We start from the raw sequence: 23303 nt of genomic DNA, 5'->3' as shown, positions 1-23303 counted from the left end.
TTCACATTCCTACATCATTTTTGTTTCTACATCCTTGTACTTTTATCTTTATTTCCCATCCTCTTCCTTCTCTGCTCTTTGGAATTTATTTCCTCCTTTGTCAGAAAGTTGTGCAATTTTATTAAAAAACTTCAATTCTATTCAAAAAATTTATATTCTAAACAATTACGAAATAATTCTTTTTTATTCTTTTTATGGCCACACCTGTGGCATATGACATATTATTCTAAATAATTAAAAGTTATATAGTCATTATTCTTAATTATATTTTGTATTTGTGTCAATATAGTGATGGTTTATATTTCCTAATGAGCAACAGGAGGGTCTTGGTCTTAAGTATCTTTTATTGAACACTTTAAAATATTTAACTGAATATTAGAATTTTAGTAGTCACTTAAGTGCTTATTTATTGCAAATGCAATATTTATGTTAGTGTTCACCTGTTTTACCTGCTAGTAAAGTCAGATATTCCTTGTTTATTCCATATATGTATGATTTACTCTTTGACCTATACCAATTCTTGGCTCAAATGATATCTTCTTAGTAACATCTCCCTGACCATCCCAGGTGTAATCACAGCCTCTATGCACAGGCTGCCACACTCCCATCCTCTTCTAAATGTTTACCCTATGAGAGTATATATATATTTACTTACAGGTTTATATTCTATATCCTGAATTAAAACATTAATTACATGAAGGTAAATTTTTTCCCTGTTTTATTCAGTGATGTGTCTTCAAATATCGAGAACAAAGTCTGGCATGTAATAGGAATTCAATAAATACAATGTTAAAAAATCTATTTAAGCTAATTACCCACATTTCCTTCTTCCTTTACAAGTTCTATATTCTTCCCTCTTTTCATCCCTTTAGGTTACATTTTTACAAGTGCTAGAGCCACTATCTCAACATATTTATATAACACACTATCATTCTTAACTAGTTTATCAATGCTCTAAAAGATATTTATGAAGTTCTATTCATGTAAACAAACAGTATAAGTCAAATTTAAAACAGTAGTAACCTGGGAAAACATTTCTGGAAACTCCTCTTAACGAGCCTTGAAATAAGCTAGGAAAAAGCTTTAATTCTTTTGAGCCACTCTAGTTGCATTTAGTGTATTACAAGTTCAGTGGTTAAATAGTTCCTTAGTTGAAGAAAGCTGAAACAACTCTATTAGGCTAACGACAAGGGTGATTGTTTTTTTCTTTTAGAGCCAAGAACAAATTAGGTCATAGTGATGGATTAGATCCAAATACAGTATCTTTGCTTGACATAGCACAAAGGTCTGGAATTACACAGCATCTACATAGTCACAGCATCTACATAGTCACAAGTTTAACTTTACAAAGTTAAACTTGTGACTATGTAGATTGAGAGTGATGAGACTTATGGACAATCGGAAATGAAAGAAATTTTAAAATGAATCCCAGAAAAGCTAATCAGGAAAAATGATTTTTTTCTAGAGTTTTTAAGTTAGGAATTCTTTGATGCCAAAAGTTATATCTTTTGCAGAGTCCTTGAGCAAGGTGTGACTAAACATGAGCTCATGCTTTATCTAGAGCTTGCACAGGTAAGCACAAAGCTTGTCATACAGAGAAGAATCTCTACCATTCTTTAAACTCAGTGGAACTTGACTGACTGTCCCAGCAAACTGAGAGTGTAGCATTCTGAATTGATCACTAAAATGGATGCTGGCAAACTGCCCTGACTAGCTCTGTCTTTTGCTTGAGTAGTTTCAGGTCGACTTCTATGGGCCATATATTATAAAGGAATAGACACAGCAAGGCATGAGACCTGGTTCTGCCAAGGAACAGGAAACCAGGGAACTTGTGGGAAGTTGATCTTGAATTCTCTCACTTGAGCAATGAACTCTCAGGAAAATGTTAGAGTTGTTTTGAATCAGTTATTTCACTTGGTGAGCAGGCAGGAATGTAGCCAGCATTTCAGAAAGGCTTGCATTAAAAAAAAAAAAAAAAAAAAAAAAAAAAAAAAAAAAAAAACCAGGGCCAAAAGAGTATGAAAAATCCCCAATATTGGCAAATGGTGTTTCTCACACCTGGTAAACACTTATTCTATGAGGGCATTATCTGCAGCTGTGTATCTCCTCGAGGACTTTGGAAATTTGGTAGGTTTCCACTATTGACTGAGAGTGCACTGTAATGTTTCTTCCTGTAGCTGACTCTAAAAGAAAGATTTCTATATTCTCTGCCATTAAGTAAAAGCTAAAGAAAGTTATTTCACTCTGACAGTTGACCTCTTTCTGTTAGTCAATTCCTACCCCAGTGTTTCATGCCTACACTTCCAAGGACATATAGCTAATTAAAAGTAATTTCAGGTAGATTTAGTTTTATTAAACACCAGAATATTTCTTATTTATTATATACTTCTTCTTCCTGTTTTCTCTAAATTCAAAAATGAACAAACCAAAAAACTTTAAAAAATTTGTAGCTTCAAAAAGGAGCTAACAATTTAATATTTATCTGATCTTTTTGTGACATGAACATCAGCTATGGTAAATACCTGAAGGTCAATAAAGGTCTTTAGGCTCCTGGCAGGTTGGAACCTTCCTCAGCCAGGCCACGATTGAAATAGCAGCATATACAGATCTTTTAAACTCCCACTGAATGTTACAGAATGTCTTTTGACAACAGAATTAAATTTGGTTGATAAATAGAAAAAGCCTAAATATCTGGAAATTTAGTAATTAATTTTTATAACTGATCTCAAAATTCACATATCATAAATTCTACCATTTAAAAACATATAATAACTAAAATTTAAATAACCTATATGTTCAAGAAGAATCACAAAGGTAAAGTATATTTGAAACTAAATAGCAATGAAAACACAACATATTAAAACTAGAGAATTAGCAGCTAAAGAAGTATTCATAGGAAAATTTATAATTTAAAAGTCTTAATTTGGAAAAAAATTGTTTAGTACTGTTAGCAAGTTTTTAAGCTAAGAAAATACAAAAAATTAAACTCATATAAATATAAAAGCATAAATAACAAATATTAGGGAAATCAATGACATAGAAGAGACATAGCATAAGTTAATAAAACTAAAAGTTGTTTCATTAAAATATTAATGAATTAGGAAAATGACTAGATACACTAATTTTGGGGGAAAAAACAGAGAATGCACAACCAATGTCTTATGGTATTTCTTACTAAATATTCTACAGGTGTTAATGATTATATGGTATAATTTTAAACAACTTTATATCAATAAACTAACAATTGTGGTGTTATTAAACTGATCTCTAAAAAATACAACCTACCTGACAAGAAATTTTTTAAAATTCTGTATAATCCTCTACCAGTTAAAAAGATTAGGTTTGTCATCATAAGATTTCCCACAAAGGAAACTCTTCATAATTTTTATTGCTGAATTACATCAAAGTTTAGGGGAAAACTAACACCATTTAACACAAACATTTTTAGAAAGTAAAAAACAGAAAAGACTTCACAATTTATTTTATTGATGCAGCATTATTCTGCTACAAAACTAAAACTAGGTAAAGGCATTAGGAGGAAAGTGCAATGCAATATTACTCATGAACATAGATGCAAAATTTTTATTAAAATGGAAATTAACAGAATTCATTATATAAAAAGAAAATAAAACAACATGACCAAATAGGAATTACCTCAAGAATATAAAGTTGTTTTAACTTTCAAAAATTAATCAATATAATTCACCCTATGTATAGAAGGAGGGAGAAAACACATATGACCTTATGAATAGATGCATAAAATTCAGTGATAATTCAGAAAGAAAACTGTTAGGAAACAAGGAATAGAAGAGTATTCCCTGAATCTGATTAAGGACATCTATAAAAACATCTAATGCTAACACACTTAATAGTAAAATATTGATTGATTTCCTTCAATGACTGTAAGCAAGGCAAGGATGTCCACTCTATGTCTATTCACAGTTACTAGAAGTTCTAACCTGTGCCATAAAGGAAAAAAAATTAAATATGTAGAGACTTAAAAGACAAAATAAGATGGTCTTTATTCATAGTTGGTATGATATTATACATAGAAAAAGCATATGGAATCTACATAAAAATTACTAGAATAAATCAAAGTTAAAGGATATAAGGTAATTACATAAAAATCAGTTTTATTTCCATATGCCGCATTAAATAATCGGAAAATAAATTATGAAAATAATACCATTTGCAGTGGCCTATCAGCTTAATAAATAAAATTTTAAGGTCTTTACAGTGAAACTGCATTTCTGAGAGTAATTAAACAATTATGTGAGACATAATGTATTGCTTAGAAATTCAAAATTGTTAATGACATCATTTTCACATTAATTTATAGATTTAATGTAATCTCAATAAAAGTCTCAATAAACCTGTTTGTTGAAATCAGCAAGCTGAATCTAAAGTTATATGGGATTTAAAGATCGATAAGAAAAAAATCTTGATGAAAACTGGAGGACTTACTCCACTGATATCGAGGCTCACTGCAGAGCTGTCTTAATCCAGAGAGTGTAATACTGTTATAAGGATAGACATATGACACAAATTATGGACTGACATATACAATGTCAATTGATTTTTGACAAAAGTGTGATGTGGAAAGAAAAGTATTTTAGACAAATATTGTAGGGAAAACAAAGCAAGTGTATGAGTGGTGAAAAACACTTTGAACCACTACTTTATCACAACTTTTAATATGAGGCAAATGATAAATTTAAATAAGCAAAAACTCTAAAGCCTCTAGAATACCTATGTGATCTTAGATTAAGGTATTTAATAAAATATAATAACTTGGATTTCATCAAAATTAACTTCTGATTATCAAAAGTCATTAAGAATATGTAGTGACAAACCACAGACAGGGAAACATATTCTTGTATCATACTTATCACAGACTGCTATTGAACATTTATAGACAACTCCTACAAAATCAATAATAAAAAGACAAACAACCAATAGTGAAGGATCAAAAGTTTAAAATGGTCACTTCACAGAAGAATGTATGATGTGTCCTTACGTGTATCATCAATAAGCATGTCAGAATATGCTAAATATCATATCTTGGAAATGCACATTAAATATTAGATACCATTTTGTCATTTTGCATCCATGAGAATAAATAATATATAAAACTGACATATTTTGATTTGGTTATGAAGCTCTTACCCATTGATACGGGGATGTAATGTTTCTCAGCCACTCTAAAAACAGTTTGGCAATTTCTTAAAAGACTAAGATACACCTACCATAAGACCTAGCATTTTTACCCATACTATTTACCAAAAAGAAATCAAGAATGTATCCACAATAAAAATTTAGAAAAGCAAGTTTATAGAGATGTTATTCATAATAGCCCTCAACTGACAACAACCCAGTTGTTCATTAACAGAAAAATTAAATTTTTTAAAAATACATCTGTATTCATAGCACTGAAAATACTTGAAGGGAAAAACAAAACAAAGCCATACTGACTCATATACAGCTCTCAAAAACATTTTGATGGTTCTTTTAAAAGATAAACAAAGTTGACAAACTTTTTAACTATACTCACCAAGAAAAAAAGAGAGAGGGCTCAAATAAATTAGAAATGAAAAAGGAGACATTACAATTGATACCAGAGAAATACAATGGATCCTAAGAGACAACTATGAACAATAGTATGCCAACAAATTGGATAACAGAAGAAAAGGATAATTTCCCAGAAACATACAATCTTCCCAGATTGAATCATAAAGAAATAGAAACTCTGAATAGACTGATTACTAGTCTGAAGATTGAATAAGTAATCAAAAAACTCCTAAAAAACAAAAGTCCAGGACCAGACAGCTTCATTGGTGAATTAAATATTCAAAGAAGAATTAATACCAATTCTTCTAACATTTTCAAAACAAACAAACAAAAATAGAAGAGAGAATACTTGTGAACTCATTTTATGAGGCCAGCAGTACCCTTATACCAAAACCAGACAAGAATGCCACAATAAAATTACAGACCAATACTCCTAATGAAAACAAATTCAAGAATCATCAACAAAATATTAGTGAACTGAACTCAACAACACCTTAAAAGCCATCATATACTATGATCAAGTGGAATTTATTCCAGGGAGGCAAGGATGGTTCAACATCCCACAACTCAATCAATGCAATACACTACATTAAGAAATGAAGGATGAAAATCACATATGCTTCTCAATAGACAAAAAAAGAAAAAAAAAAGCTTTTGACAAAATTTGGCATCCATTTGTAGTAAAAACTCTTAGTAAAGTGCATTTAGCGGGAATATATCTCAACACAATAAAGAACATGTATGAAAAGCCCACAGATAATATGATTCTCAACAGTGGAAAACTGAAAGCCTTTCCTCTAAGATCAGGAATAAGACAAGCATGCCTACTCTCACCACTTTTTTTCTATATAGTATTGGAAATTCTAGGCATGGCAATTTGGCTAGAAAAGGAAACAAAAGGCTCCAAATTTGAAAGAAATAAATAAAACTGGCACTATTTGCAGATAACATGGCATTATATAGAGAAAACACTAAAGGCTCCATCAAAAACTGTTAGAACTTATAAATGAATTCAGAAGAGTTACAGACATGAAAGAGTCAATAAATGGACACATAATATAGTGACTATTCAAAGTGTTGATGATGTCAAGTTGATTAAGACAAAGACCATATTAGGAAAAATCTTGGAGGCACAAAAATAAAACAGGAAAATCACCAATTTGCAGAATTATATATAATATAGAAATATCACCTATATGAATTGTGTTTAATATACAATACTAAGCTATAACATAGTATATTTCGCTACAAAGGTATCAGGCTTAATAGTATTGTCTTTAATACATTAAATTCTCTGTCTAATGAAATCAAGAACATGGCATGTAAGTCGTAGTTCATAATGTATTTTAAAGTTTGCATTTTCAGCCAAAAAATACTAATTTGTTTTTTTCAACATTGTCAGCCACATTCATTTTCTTTCTGCTTTCCTTTGCTTTACCCTTTGAATAAACTCCCTTTCTGGAGCATCAAACCACTCATTTCCAATGAGGTTGAGTCCACCTGCTACCAGGGTAGACATGACAAAACCCTGGAAGGTCAGTGATTTCTACTTTGCTGTGCTCAGTCATTATTTCCAGGTTATGTGACTGAGGTTAAGACAATAAGTGTTACTGTTGGAATTTTACCATGAATATTAAGATTAAGGCATTCTACTTTTATCAAGATTATAGGATATAAGGGTGTTGTAAGCCAGTACTCCTGGTAGTCATTTTTGTCATCATTTGGGAGAGCATTCCTCAGAATTAAGCCTAAAAGAGGAAACAGGGTAAGAAGTGTATTGAAAACACACTTACCTGATGACATTGTTTGAATCTCTAACTCAGCTGTGGCTGGAATCTATTTCATTTCTTGAATTTTCGAGTCTCATAAGTCAGTATTTATTTCTGAAATTTTGGTAACTGGAAAAAGTCAAAAACAAAAGACCCTGCTAGAAATATTTCCCTATGACTTCAAGTGTACAATTGGTTATCTGTTTGAAGAGCTACTTTGTCATTTCTTGTGAGATGTCCACTTTGGTGAAATGGCTAGTAAACTTATTAAAATGCAAATATCTGAGATCTGAGAGTGCTTTTTATTGATAGCACCAATGACTGTCATAAAGAATAATTTTCTAGGGATTAGTTATTATTTTGAATGATAATATCATTTTACTAGTATTCATTACTAGCATACTGGGGACAGGCCATTTCTTTGGGCAATCTAAATATAGATATTGGTGTCTTCTGGTACTAGGCAAATGAGATGAGAAAGCAATTCATGAAAATAATGAAGAATATATACATATATAAATAATTGATTCATCGAATTACCACAAATTAATCTGAGCATTTCCTTTAAATTATATAAAATTTTTTGATAAAGTCATTTTTATAGGAAATTATAGAAACTACCAAAATACTAATTAGAAATTGCAATAAATGCACATTTTAATCTAAAATTTATTTTTATTTTTTAAATGATTTTTATTTTTTCCATTATAGCTGGTTTACAGTGTTCTGTCAACTTTCTATGGTATGGCAAAGTGACACAGCCACACATACATATGTACATTCTTTTTCTCACATTATCTTCCATCATGTTCCATCATGAGTGACTAGATGTAGTTCCCAGTGCTATACAGCAGGGACTCATTGCTTATCCATTTCAAAGGCAATAGTTTGCCTCCATTAACCCCAGATTCCCAGTCCATCCCACTTGCTGCCCCTCCCCCCATCAACCATAAGATATAGTTTATGGATGAAGCTCAGATCTGATGTTGTTGCGGCTGTGGCATAGGCCTCAGGTGCAACTCTGATTTGACCCATGGCCTGGGAACTTCTATATACTACAGGTGTGGCCTTAAAAAAACAAATATATATATACATATATACACACACACATATGTACATACACATAGATATTACAAACACACATATATACATACATAATTTTTTAAAAATTTTTTTTATAATTTAAAATTTTTTAAATAACATAAATTAAATATGAAAGTGTCAGGAAGAGTTAATTGAAATTTTAACATATTTATTAGTGACTACTCTGAGGGAGGAATTATATGCCAAGTATTAGAATACCAAAAACTAATAAAACATAGACTCTCTCTTTAAACAGCTAATAGAAAGAGGTATGTGGAAACGTAATTGCGCTGAATATTCACAGAAGTCATGTGAGTTTATGGTACTCTTGAGGGAGGGGCAATTTCTTATATATAGGGATGAGGTCAGGATGGGTTTCATAGAAGAGGCATGTACTTGGTTAGGCAGTGCCACGGAGGTGTGGATGTGGCCCAGTCAGATGCAGTATGTGGCTTTGAATACATGCTGGAGGAATGACCCTTAACCCACAAGGCCAGGGATAGAACCTGCATCCTCATGGAGACTATGATGGGTCCTTCACCTGCTCAGCCACAACAGGAATTCCTATATTTAATTCGTACAACTATACTTTGAGTAGATATTATCTCCATTTTATAAAGAAGACTTCAAGGCTGAAAAAAAAATTTTTTAACTAAGATGTTACAGCTCAGCCTGAAGCTGATGGAATATAAATACCCTGATCTAAAATCAGTCTTCTTTCTACTATAAACAGCTGCCTAAATCAATAGATTGACCTGTTTAAAAAAAAAAAAAAGTTGTTCACATTGGTTTTCAATTATGAAGTATTTTTTTTTTCAAAAATGGAGGATAAAATAAAGAGCAGTGGGCTCAGGAAATTGAAAACCAGAGGTAACTTCTGTATCCTCTTTGTTTCAGGCTAGGGTACAGGACACCCCTCTTCCAGGGTATGAAATGTCTACATAGGGTTTCCTATCCTCCACTTGTCTGAGGAACATTCCTTGAGAGATTTCACTGTAAACATTCATTTTAAATTAGCCTCTAAAATCCTGAAAGCTCATTGTTTTTAATACAATTTTTAAAATGCCTTTAAACTTCCTATCTTTTGCTGACTTTATTTTTTAACTACAAAAATAGAAAGAGTTCCCATTTTTTACCTTCATTAAAGGCAATAGGATCAACCAGCTTGCCAAACTAATCCTTTCCATTATGTGCTTCCCTCTCCCACTTTACTCAAGAAAGTGTGAGATAAATCATGACTTGGAACTACCTAGGAAGCATTTCCACATAATCGTTCAACTGCTCTGTTGGGGCCTTAGATTACATTAGCCCATGTCTTTGAATACTTTCAAATTTGTTATGCTTATATAGACATATATAGATATTTCTTAACAAGCAATATTTTAGAAGAATACAATATGATTCAACTAAGTTTCCTTCTTCTGAGGCATCGATCTGTACTATTTACATAAAGATAACATTTTACAAAACAATATTTCAGCTTAGACTTTTTGCCTGCAGCATTACCTAGCTATAAATTACTGTCTAATTTCAGATAATTAAGCTACATATTCAATACTATACACCTTCATCTAAATAGAAATCAGTATTATATAATAATTAGTGACTAAAGGGCTTCTAACCCAACATTATTTTATTTCCCTCAGCATGTGGAAGCATTCAATTTTCTTGTCTCTGAATTTCATATTCTGATAAAAAACAGATCTTTCTATTTATGAAAATTGACCCCATCAAGTTCTGCAGGTTACTTGGAGTATGCCCAAGCAAGACAGAAACTTCACTCAAGTTAACGTCCTTTATTTAAACTTTCATTGTTTCTCCATATTATAACTGACATTGGTCTATTGCACTTACATTGTTTTCCCACTATTGTTGCCATATAAAATTATCACCTGGGCAGCCAAAAGGCTTTACGTCTATACATACATAGGCTCGCAGCAGAGTGGTGGTAGTGAAGGCATTTGAAACAGTCCAAATGAATAATGCTCAGCAATGGGAACAGAGATCTAACGATGGAGACAGACAAGATTCACTCACTTGATATGAAACAGTGAAAGTTGCCCAATAGGACCAGATGAGATTTCTGAAGGAAATTTCAGAAGGAGATTTCTGATGCCAAGTTTCACTTGTTCCCATTTTGAAAAAGAATGAAATCCATTCAAAACTTTAGAGCAACTTCTTCTAGAACTTTTTTTTTAGCTTTTTTTATGACTAGACCTCTGTGTTTTTCTCATGTTTCCATTTTTATTTTAGTGTTTTTCTCAATTAATGTAAATATAAATATGTGTGTGTCAGAGAGCAAAGGATTAGGATTACCCAAAGAAGTAAATATATTCAGTATTTCAAAAGATGGCTAGCAAAAATCAATGTAACGATACATACAGTCAAGTAGAAACAAAATTAGGCAAAAACAGTCATATTTAGAAGGCATTAAGGTGAGGGATGGTTGGGGAGACAAAATAAGCAGATGATAAGAAGATAGACTTTGTCTCTGGCTATAGATAAAATTTAAGTTAAGGAATGCACAAATATATATGTGCACTCAGAAGGATCTGAGAGAGTAAGGTAGGTGGAGAGATGAACAGCTGACTTAGTGAGAGACTGAGAGAACAAGTAAATGTGACAGAGAAGTAACAGCTCTAGTTTACAAGACAGATTGTTGTGTTCCTTCTCAGGGGAAATAGCAGCTGCTTCTTTCTCTTAAATTTGGTTTATATAGTGCTATGTAGAACAAATTTAATTTATGACATTTCTAACATTAAATTACTGGGATGAGTTCTAATATCTGATGGACTCTTTTCTTGATAAGATTTAACATTTGTTTATCTAACATAAAGATTTTTGTCCATTTAAAGTTGGTGCATGGACTTTAGCCAGTAAACAAAGTCATCACCATCAACACCACTCTCCTTCAAAAGCTTAATATATCCAGTTTTTAGGTCAGTACTAAAAATTCCGAGTTGAATATTGATATAAAATATGGATCATGGGTGCTATTTAGAAACACTTAGCACTGATGCTAAAGAGTATTCTAGGTAATTTATTTAGGATTAGAAGTTTTGTGCTCTCTGGTGCTTTTTGAAAGGCAACATTCAAACCTAGAGTTTATCCTCTCTTCAGAAAAAAGAATAGGAATTAATGAATGTTTTCTTCCATAAACTCTTAATCTTACTAAAATCAATGACAGCACTACCACCTTTAATGTAAAAAATTCATGATATGAAATATAATCTTTGCTTTCTTATCTGTAAGAGCTCTTAATAAAATGTACATATGTGATACATTTTCCAGATTATGCCAGAATTAATATAAATTTGCACCCAAAGTACTCCATACATGAATGAGTGAACAGTGACTTCATTGTCATTCTCTATGCACTCCTGTACCTCCTCCTTCAACTTAATACTCTGTGCCCTTCTGCTGACTACTTCATTTTGCAGACTTATCACACTACTTTGTATACCTAGGTTACCTGGAGAATCATATATATATCTCCAAGATACCTGCATAGCTATCCTTCTTTTCTACTTCTCATTCTCACCTGGTCACAAAAAGAAACTAGTTTTGTTCCACACTCTCAGTCTAAATACTATGTAATTTTCACAGGATGTTAAGGCTTCTGGTGCTTATATAATACTTGTTGGATAAATAACATTTACATCTTATCTTCTGTCTCCAACATTTGAAGACAATGCCATCAATATAATAACCCTGTGTCAATTGAGGACCAATGTGCTATACTGTTAGTAGTACCATTTCCTCAGATTAATTCTAACTAAATTCTTCCAGAATCTTGCTCTTGATGGAAGGAACTGCTTAAGTTCTAAATACATATAAATGCCTATTCTTTAGGGTTGTGTCAGAGTCAACTATGCGAGTAAAAACTCTAGATACTCAGGAAAGGCCACTAGTTATTCAGGGATATTTGGTAACTGCCCATAATAAATGCAGATAATTTGGTTAGAAAGAGGAAGGGAATATCATTGCCAAACATGCAGAGATTAAACAAAGGATAATGAAAATAAAAATAAACAAGTTTGTCAAAATCAGATGATATATATCGGGGAAAAGGGAAAATACTATTTGAATTTGTGGGGACAGAGGAGGAAATGAGGCATTTGATTAGATCTGAAAACACTTACCATGAAGTTTTCCTTTTTACTCACTAGAGGCAAATTATATATTTGTGACAAACTAATTGTAAATTTTCTTACCACTCTTCAATGGACACAGATAGAAATATCTAGTGGCAGGGAAAGGAGGAATGCAGAGCTATCTTAAAATCAGTATTTCTATTTTGAAAACTTGGTTGACCTCTTTTCCTGCTCTGAATGCTTACATAATTTTATGTAACCATTGTATTTATAACTAAGTGGGGTGATAAACATAGCATATGATGTGTTACAATAAAGAGAGAGAAAAGCGAGTCCCACTGTTTATGTAGGACAAGTGCAGTGGCAGTGACATTGCCTGCAGTGGCAGTGACATTGGAAGAAATCTTTGCAATGGAAACACACACACCCACAGACACAACTATTCAGAGCCTACAACCTTTCCTAATGAGGTGCTGTTGCATAAACAAGGAAACAAGGCGGCAGTAGAGGTTCCCTTGTATTCCGTTATAAGTATTGATGATGGTTTGTAATGAGTGGTAGCACATATGGAAAAAAATAAAATGGGAAGTGAAATCAACTTTAATTTCAATAGGTCAGACCTCTGGAATTAAATATCAAAAGATAAAGTTCCAATTTGCTTTTTTTTTGGGGGGGTGCATGCACAGCATGTGGGAGTTCCCAGGCCAAGGAGGGAACACATACCAGAGCAGTGGCCCAAGCCAGAGCAATGACAATGCCAGATCCTTAATCCATTGTGCTAAATTTTAATACATTGCACTACCGAACATGTCAAGTGTGCTTTTATATATATTATTTCACTAGTATGGTTGTTACCAACATCTAGTTAAGTTAATCTGGGTTAATGATAGTAATGCATTAATTATTATCACAAAGCAAATAAGCAGAACATTGAGCCAGATACTCCTTCAACGTTACCATACAACAGAACAAATTTATGGTAAGAATCCGAAATAGATTTCATTAAATTCAAAAAGTAACATGAGTATCTAGACATAGTTCTCAATGCTATTCAGCGGGATCTCCTTGTAAATCTATTCTAGGTTGTGACTGATAAGCCCAAGCTCCCGATCCCTCCCACTCCCTTGCTGTACAGTGGGAAAATAAAAAAATAAAATTTAAAAAAAAAAAAAAATTCAAAAAGTAAAAAGCAGCTGGAAGAAGGAAGGGGTATATAAGAATAGCAGTTGACTTTAGAGATATGAGGGAAAAAAATACAAAATATAGTTGGTTAAGGGCTGTCATGTTAGTGCTTTAAACAAAAATATATTGAGCTCATTAAGCTTGTATCTGAGTTGGTTCCAACACTATAATCACTGAGTTGCTGTTCTTGATACCAATGGCTCAGTTATACTAGGCAAGCATAACATGTGGAAAGATTGACACATGGTTATAGTAACAGTCAATCAAATGTGAAGCTGTCAAATAAAGAAGGAATTGTTTCTAACATCAGAGGATTAAAAAGACAAGACTCTCAGAGGAAGAATATTACTGACCATGGTAACACCCACGCAAACACTTTATTGCATTTGTTTTCCAATTACATAAGCTTTTAATGAGGTGTGGAAAAACAGGAGGTATAGATTACACTATATTAGGCTTACCTTCAGCAGCTGTCTCTAGCCTTGAATGACATTTTATTCCTCAACAAAATTTTTCAAAGCATATGAACACATGCATGAATCTGCTGATTTTGAAAGCCCCAATCAAAAGTACCATATTTGTCATTGTTCTAATGCCTATGAAATGTACCGACCTAAATAGTACAAGGAAAATAAATTTTGAGGCAAACAAAAGCCTCCTTTCCAAGAAAAATAAGATGTTAAAAAGCAGGAGATAATATCTGGGAAGCTTAAGGATTTTTATGGCAATATGCTTTTTCAAACTAATTAAATAAGTAAATAATACTATTAAAAGCGCTGTGTCATTTTCTTCTTCATTTGATCTTACAAAGACATGCAAGATGTTTTTAAAATAAAAAAAAAACACAGAATAAACTATCCCTCTATTTTTGGATATGACCAATGACGTTCCCTTTTAAAAGTTCATTTTATTCATATATTACTAAACATCTTCCAGCACAGTTCTAAAATAACCACTGTCATGCTTATATTTCTATCCTACTAAAGAAAAGTGTTTTAATTCATAGTTTAGAAAAGGAGAAGACTGAAGTTTTGAGTTAATTCCATTAGTAAACATAGAAAAATGAAAGGAGTATTATGGAATATAATATTTATATCACATTTAGAAACAGGCCATCTTAACTTGCTTTTCTTTTCCAAGATGGAATTTTAGTCTACCCCCTATCTTTAGCATGTTTAATATGCCTCTGGAAAAATAATCGATTCTGATGTCATTTGACATACTTTCCCAATAGGATTAATTTCACAAGTTTCAATGTTCTTACTAAAAAGTTTGTTGATGACTTCATAAGCACATGGTTCCAATAATTTCCTGAATATTTGAGTTATTGGAAGAACTCCAGATGCTAGTATCCATTTTTCTAATTCACATTTTTTTGGCATATAGCTCTAAGATGTAAGATTAACACTGCCTTAGTTTATTATAATTATTATTGCTTACTCTTAACTGCATATTTAGATGCTTAGTTACTTTATTAAGCTAAGCAATTTCACTACATACAAATCTGATTTTCTTTAGCTTATTTACATAGAATATATTCATTTGCATATAGGTATGAAGCAGTTTTGCTAGTTTTGATTTTGAGTATCTCCATGTGCACCTGTGTAAATCAGGAGACGAATTATGTGGAGTGTTTGTCTACATATCATTTAAGGTTGTGGGGGGCAGGGTAGAGGATGAGTAATGATCAGAGTGATTAATAAAAGCTCTGGGGGACTAAAATGTCAGGAGGATATGATGGCCCAGTAAAAGTCACTAGAGCTGAGTAATTCTCTGGTTTTGATAAAACAGAAGCATGAAAGCAGACCTAAACTGTAGTTTGGGGCTTAAACATTAAATGGATGTAGAAAATGTCGCTTTTGCTAATTATTTATTTGTTAGTAATGACTTGATTGTACAGCTATATTATAAAATTACTAGGATATCCATCCTTAAAGAGATTAGAATGTAAAATGGAAGATTACCAATGATACAGGAAAATGCTTTAAAATACTTTTGTTTACACATGAAAATGACACTACCCCTTCTCAGCCCAAATCAATTTTAGAAGGAATATATAGATAGCACCTCATAACTACACCCCATGTCATTTTTTGCTGTTATTACCCTTTGAAATGATGAGTCAAATTAGCTAACAGGTAACAGAGCATATGATGGAAATAAACATTGTCAAAAACACTGTCACTATTACCCCTTGCCTTCATTAGCGCCACATAAACCAAGGAAATTACAGAATGGGAAAGATACTAGATAACAACTGAAACCTCAATAAGCAGTATATTTTAACACGAGAACCTGAGAACCATCTTACATCTATTGTTGATACTGTTGCCTTTAATACCCCAAAAAGATTATGATGGAGATCTTTGAATTGTCACATCTTTAGGCTGAGACTAGAATTGTCCAAAGTTATACTTTAGTACATGTTTCATCTATCCTTTTCTAGTTTCTTATCTGCCTCTGTTAGATTCCAGCGGTGTCTTCCTTTGATCTAGACAAATAACATTTGACCTTTAATCATATACTTCCCTACTGAAAATTTGTTTCCATACATGTTAAGTTCCTGTCCTTATCTGGGCTGTAAGGATCCAGATTAGACACTTATTTTGTCCTCTCTGCCAGTTTCAATTCATTGTTGAGCATATAGTAAATGTACTACAATAGCAAACAGAGAAATCTGCACTTTATACCTTGTAGTTTTCACAAGTTGAACTTACTCTTATAATGTGTTCCTGGGCCAAGAAGCAGAACATTTCAAGCACCTTCAGAAGCCTCTTCATATACCTTTTTAAAGTCAAGACTTTATCCTCAAGGGAAACCAATATCCTGACATCAAACTGGTCTTTATTTTTTTAATGGAATCATAAAATATATACTCTTCTGGTTTGGTTTCTCTCTTTAACTTTGCTCACAAAAATTATTCATATCATTTTGTGTAGTTTTAGGCTGTTCTCTTTCATTCATGTGCAATATTCCACATTTTAGCTATCCATTCTGTTGCTGATAGAGGTTTGACAGATTTCCAGCTGAGGACTATTACGATAAATATATAGATAAAATATACTGATTTGTTTATTGATATCTGTTTTTATATGTTTAGGTCAGCCATTTCTAAGATTTTAAAAGCATTTAATAAATTATTCAAATTGCTTATGTCAATATTTATCAGACTGTAAATATGTATTGTTTGACCCCAGGAAAGTATAAGATGAAATATTTGGATTGCTCCCTCAAAAAGCCATCTTCACTTAGCTCAAGTTTTCAGGTCCTCTATTAAAGCCTTGCATCTTAGAACAAAGATACTGCTTTTGATAAGAAGAATTTGAGGATTGATATAGCTGTTCCCACTTAACTAATTCAGAAACCAAACCAACAACAAAAATATACGAACAAGTGTCTTCATCACACACCACCCAGTTTACTCCCCCAAAAACATCTTAACATGATGATTGTGAAAGGTATATATGTACATATGTACATAGACATAAATAAATGTATGTCTATTATTTATTATTTTATTTTTTGCTTTTTAGGGCCACAGGTATGGCATATGGATGTTCCCAGGCTAGGGATCTAATCAGAGCTGCAGTCACAGGCCTATACCATAGCCACAGCAATGCAGGATCCGAGCCGCATCTGCAACCTACAAACAGCTTTCATCAACACCAGATCCTTTACCTACTGAGCAAGGTCAGGGATTGAACCCGCATCCTCATGGATACTACTCGGGTTTATTACCGCTGAGCCACCATGGGAACTCCTGTCTATTTTTTAATATAGACAATTTTGAGCAATTTTAGGTTCACAGGAAAAATGGAGCAGAAATTATAAAGAGTTCTTCTATAACCATTGCACCCCTTACCAACAGCCTCACCCAGTATCACTATCCTGAACCAGAGTAGTACATTTGTTATAACCAAGGAACCTATACTGACATATCATAATCAACCAAAGTCTATGGTTTACTGTGTGAGGTTTCACTCTTAGTAATGTATATTCTATGGTATTGACAAACCTGCAATGACAGGTATTCACCATTATCGTCATATAGAATGGTGTCACAATCACAAAAAAATCATCTTTGCTCTTCCTATTTATGCCTCCTTCCTCCATAACTCTAGCAACAAGTGATCTTCTTCTCCATAGTTTTGCTTTTCCAAAATGTCACATAGTTGAAATCAAAGATTGTCTTTCAATTGGCTTCTTTCACTTAGTAATATGCATTTTAGGTCCCTCCATGTCTTTTCATGGCTTGATAGCACATTTTTTTGCTGCTGGATAATAATCCATTATTTGAATGTATGACAGTTGATCTATTCACCCCCTGAAGGACATTTTGGTTATTTAGTATATGATTTCACTACCATTCTTACTGCCCTCTCCCACACAACTTTTGCTGAAAGCATCATCTGAAAAAAATATGTTTTTCCTAATGAAATAATCCAGGTTTTAATTTTTATTGTCCAAATTCAGACTTAATTATATTTTCTGTCTTTGAATTTTACTGTGTTGTTTCAGCATATTATATTTTGATAGTTTGACATTTTCACTAATAGGTACACATGACTTGCCAGTAGAGCTCTCTACCTAGGCAGTCTGACTGCTAAAGAGAAAGGGTAGATAAACTAATATCTAGTCTGTTAATTGCCTATAAATAGAAATTTCAGCCTTTGAAAAACCGATTTGCTGTTCTTAATTTAGCAGGGAATAGCCCCATTATTTTCATACATTTTAGTGTTGTATGAATTTTTGTCTATTAATTTTTTGTCATACTAATATTTGTCTACACATTTTTCTCATGAAATATCCTATCAGAAAATTAAGGTATGGTATTCCTCTTTAAAAGAAAATTGTGTAAGTGGCAGTAACATTTAGAAATTTAATTTTATTTTTTAGGGCCACACCTGCTGCATATAGAAGTTCCCATGCTAAGGGTCCAATCACAGCTGCAGTTGCCAGCCTACACCACAGCCAAGCAACACAAGATCTGTGCTCATCTGCAACCTACACCACAGCTCACAGCAACACCAGATCCTTAACCCACTGAGCAGGGGTAGGGATCGAAACTGCAACCTCATGGGTATTAGTGAGGTTCATTACTGCTGACCCACAACAGGAATGCCAACATTTAGAAATTTTAAAATCCCTTTGGATACACATTTTTAAGGTGATTATATCCTATTTTGTAATTCATTGAGTTATATCTAATATACAGCACAAATGAACCTTTCCACAGAAAAGAAAATCACGGACTTGGAGAATAGACCTGTGATTGCCCGGGGGAAGAGGGAGGGAGTGGGAGGGATGGGGAACTTGGGGTTAACAGATGCAAACTATTGATTTTGTAATGGATTTACAATGAGATCCTACTGTGTAGCACTGAGAACTATGTCTAGGTACTTACAAAGCAGCATGACAATGGGAGAAAAAATTATGTATACATGTATGCGTAACTGGCTCACCATGCTGTACAGTGGAAAAAAAAAAAGTGTGTTGGGGGAAATAACAATAAAAAATAAATTAAAAAATAAAAAATAAATAAAAAGCCAAAACTTTTTGAAAATTTAATACATTCAGGAGTTAAATTTCTTTAATTGCAGATACTTAAATTTGCAAAAATGTAAAGCAATTTTGTTCTATTGAAAAAAATTGAAGGGAAGAAATATCAATGGTGAATAATCCTTGACAATAGATCCTTGTTGCAACTTTTACTCTTATCTTTATTCCTAAGGAGAGGAAGCTCAACAGCTCTTAACAGAAATCAATGACAATGATTTCACATAGTCTTGTTTTTGGTGTATTACTCTATTTTGCCACAATTTATCTGTCTAAATAACCATTTATATATCCATTTATTTAATAAAAGGCAGTATAATTTGGAACCTCAACTTATGTTTCCTCTTGTTTTATCCTTATGAGAGTCAATTTGTTAAGCAGTATAAATATGTGCCTAATTATTTGTCAAACAATTTGGTAGGAATTACAAAACAATCAACAATATTGCTTTGAGATGTTGACAAGATTTAGATAGCATAAACTACTGAATACTTACACTGGATGAGGTTTTGATACTCAATCAGTACTTTCTATCCTCCAGTCTTTTTGCATCCCTCAAGAGTTACATCTTATGTTTCCCCGACAGACACACAATATGGAAGAATTAAGATATGGGATATATATATTTATAGAAATGAAAAAATATGCATATATAAATGGAATACTATTCACCCATAAAAAATGAAATAATAATAATAATTTGGACCAATGTGGATGGACCTAGAGATAATCACACTAAGTGACGTCAGACAGAGAAAGATAAATATATCACTAGTTGTGGAATCTGAAAAATAGAACAGATGAACTTATTTATAAAACAGAAACTGACTCACAGATACAGATATCAAATCTATGGTTACCAAAGGGGAAGGGGGGAGTAGGGATAACTTGGGAGTATGGGATTAACAGATGCCCACTACCATATATAAAATAAACAACAAGGAGTTGCTGTTTAGCACAGGGAACTATATTCAATATCTTTCAATAAACTGTAATGGAAAAGAATCAAAAAAGAATAGATATGTGTACATATATATGCATGATTTGATTATGCATCACTTTGTTGTACACCTTAAATTAGTGATATTGTAAATCAACCATACTTCATTTACAAAAGGTTATAGACATGACTATCTGTATTCTTTAACAAGAAAATATATTATTTGTTGATATCTAAACTTGTTATTTTCTGTCACCTCACATTTACTTAAATTCCACCATATTCAAGATTAATTTATAAAAACTAAATATATATCATATCCAAAATATTGCTAAACTGTTTCTGATTGTTGAGACTTTGGTCCAAAGGAAGATACAAACACCTGACATATTTTTTGTGCTACATAAATAAAATGATATTATTTTCCAAGATTTAAACTGTACCAACAGGTGAAATGGATTAGTATTCACAGTATTTTCTAGGTATCACAAACAAACAAGTTAACATGCTTTCAGCAGATACCATTTTAGATAATAAGTAAATAAGGACCTTTATTCTTTAATGTAGACCTACAGAGTAAATGCCAAACAAGTAACATGTACCTTTGGCTTGACAAGAAATATCACTATTTTTTACTAACTCTATCACCGAATATAACAATCTTGCAGTAAAAACATTTTTTTTGGTTAAGAATGGAGTTCTAGTTATGATGTGAGAAGATCATCATTTTCCAAAGTTATCAGAAAAATAAGATTATTTATTTATTATTTATTTACTTATACAGGTAGAGTAGTAAAATGTCTTGACAGAAAGAAAAAAATGTTGAGGAAAATTCATTTTTCTGTCTTCTTTACAAAACCTTTACTCTGTTTTTCTAACTCCTAATCTTGAAAGGTATTTACTGACTCAGAACATTCACTGTACTCTCAGGTAGAGATAAAAATAAATGTATACAAAAAATGTGGTAGTGTTCCATGGTTTTCTTCTAGCATATCATTTTCTGTGTGACTTGGCCTGCTTCTGTCCATGGCATTGACATAAACACAATTGTTCTATTGGGATCTTCACTGCCACCAATCTACTGGCCACAATGGTGAATGATGAGAGCCTCATCACCATAGGTGGTCCAGGTCTAGTTACTTCCACTGACCCTAGACCCTTGTCAGGTTTGAAAACAGGGGAAGGCATGTAATTTAACCTGGTATAAAGAAAGCCCTTCCCTGGGATTATTAGACTTGGGACTCCAAATACTGAGCTATCAACATTTATTAAGTTGTGATTGTAAAGCTCTAGAGCTATCCAGAGTTCTTACCATGTGGATACAAAAGAGGGAAAAAAATACTTACTAATATACTGAATTATAAATATAGGTAATGGGCAGAAAAAAGCAAGGAAAGCAAGTCCAAAGACAGGATCCAAGTTTTCAATAGTTTTCAACACTCATTTGAAAATCACACCTAGGACTTATCTCTGTATTGTATCCTTCTCATCCTTTTCTTCAAAATGTGGCCAATTTATGTGGGTCACTTGCAACTAAAATCGTACTGACAAATGCAAATTGCAATATTGCCGATAAAATTTTCATATTGTTGGCCATCTGTATATCTTCTTTGGAGAAATGTCTATTCAGGTCTTTTGCCCATTTTTCCATTGATTGATTGGTTTTTTTTGCTGTTGAGTTGTATAAGTTGCTTATATATTCTAGAGATTAAGCCCTTGTCAGTTGCATCATTTGAAACTATTTTCTCCCATTCTGTAAGTTGTCTTTTTGTTTTCTTTTTGGTTTCCTTTGCTGTGCAAAAGCTTTTCAGTTTGATGAGGTCCCATGGGTTTATTTTTGCTCTAATTTCTATTGCTTTGGGAGACTGACCTGAGAAAATATTCATGATGTTGATGTCAGAGAGTGTTTTGCCTATGTTTTTTTCTAGGAGTTTGATAGTGTCCTGCTGTATATTTAAGTCTTTCAGCCATTTGGAGTTTATTTTTGTGCATGATACCACCTCACACCAGTCAGAATGGCCATCATTAATAAATCCACAAATAACAAGGGCTGGAGGGGCTGTGGAGAAAAGGGAACCCTCCTGCACTGTTGGTGGGAATGTCAACTGGTACAGCCACTATGGAGAACAGTTTGGAGATACCTTAGAAATCTATACATAGAACTTCCATATGACCCTGCAATCCCACTCTTGGGCATCTATCCAGACAAAACTCTACTTAAAAGAGACACATGCACCCGCATGTTCATTGCAGCACTATTCACAATAGCCAGGACATGGAAACAGCCCAAATATCCATCGACAGATGATTGGATTCGGAAGAAGTGGTATATATACACAATGGAATACTACTCATCCATAAAAAAGGATGACATAATGCCATTTGCAGCAACATGGATGGAACTAGAGAATCTCATACTGAGTGAAATGAGCCAGAAAGACAAAGGCAAATACCATATGATATCACTTATAACTGGAATCTAATATCCAGCACAAATGAACATCTCCTCAGAAAAGAAAATCATGGACTTGGAGAAGAGACTTGTGGCTGCCTGATGGGAGGGGGAGGGAGTGGAAGGGATCGGGAGCTTGGGCTTATCAGACACAACCTAGAATAGATTTACAAGGAGATCCTGCTGAATAGCATTGAGAACTATGTCTAGATACTCATGTTGCAACAGAAAAAAGGGTGGGGGAAAAACTGTAATTGCAATGTATACATGTAAGGATAAACTGACCCCCTTGCTGTACAGTGGGAAAATAAAAAAAAATAAATAAAAAAATAAAAAAAATAGAATAAGAAAAAAAATTTTCATGTTGTTAAAGCTGCTAGAATACAATTTTAAGAGTTTTCAAAAACTTTCAACCTGCTACTCTTAATATTCATTACTTGACACTCACACATACCAGAATATTTCACATCCTATATCCCATCTGGTTTTGATAGATTTGATGGAAGGGATAAGTCCAAAAATTGGACTAGGTCAATCTGAAGTTTTTGAACTTTTATTGAGAAAAAAAAAGGTATTTCTAAAAATACAGTATAGTTAAAGTAAGACTCAAATATAACTCTATAGAAGTGATAGTTATGCAATGTTTGGAATACTTTAAG

At 32.9% G+C, this 23303-nt stretch overlaps 1 long non-coding RNA gene across 4 annotated transcripts in view; it reads right to left on the bottom strand.

Moving 5' to 3' along the window:
• Positions 1–23303, bottom strand: part of LOC106508831 (uncharacterized) — a 1163285-nt gene that overhangs the window by 523913 nt on the left and 616069 nt on the right. The window contains exon 2 of one of the 4 annotated variants that reach the window (XR_014839519.1): positions 7362–7466. The exons of the other annotated variants lie outside the window; for them this stretch is intronic. This is a non-coding gene — a long non-coding RNA (uncharacterized LOC106508831). The remainder of the gene's footprint in view (positions 1–7361; positions 7467–23303) is intronic. 4 annotated transcript variants of the gene reach the window in all.

Source organism: Sus scrofa, chromosome 1 (assembly GCF_054392235.1).
Source record: "Sus scrofa isolate SSC_HxYL_T2T_F1_AM1 chromosome 1, Sscrofa_HxYL_maternal_Yorkshire_Landrace_v2.0, whole genome shotgun sequence".
In the NCBI taxonomy this organism is placed as follows: domain Eukaryota; kingdom Metazoa; phylum Chordata; class Mammalia; order Artiodactyla; family Suidae; genus Sus; species Sus scrofa.
The sequence above is the reverse complement of the archived record's forward strand: the minus strand, read 5'-3'. Positions and strand labels throughout refer to the sequence as shown.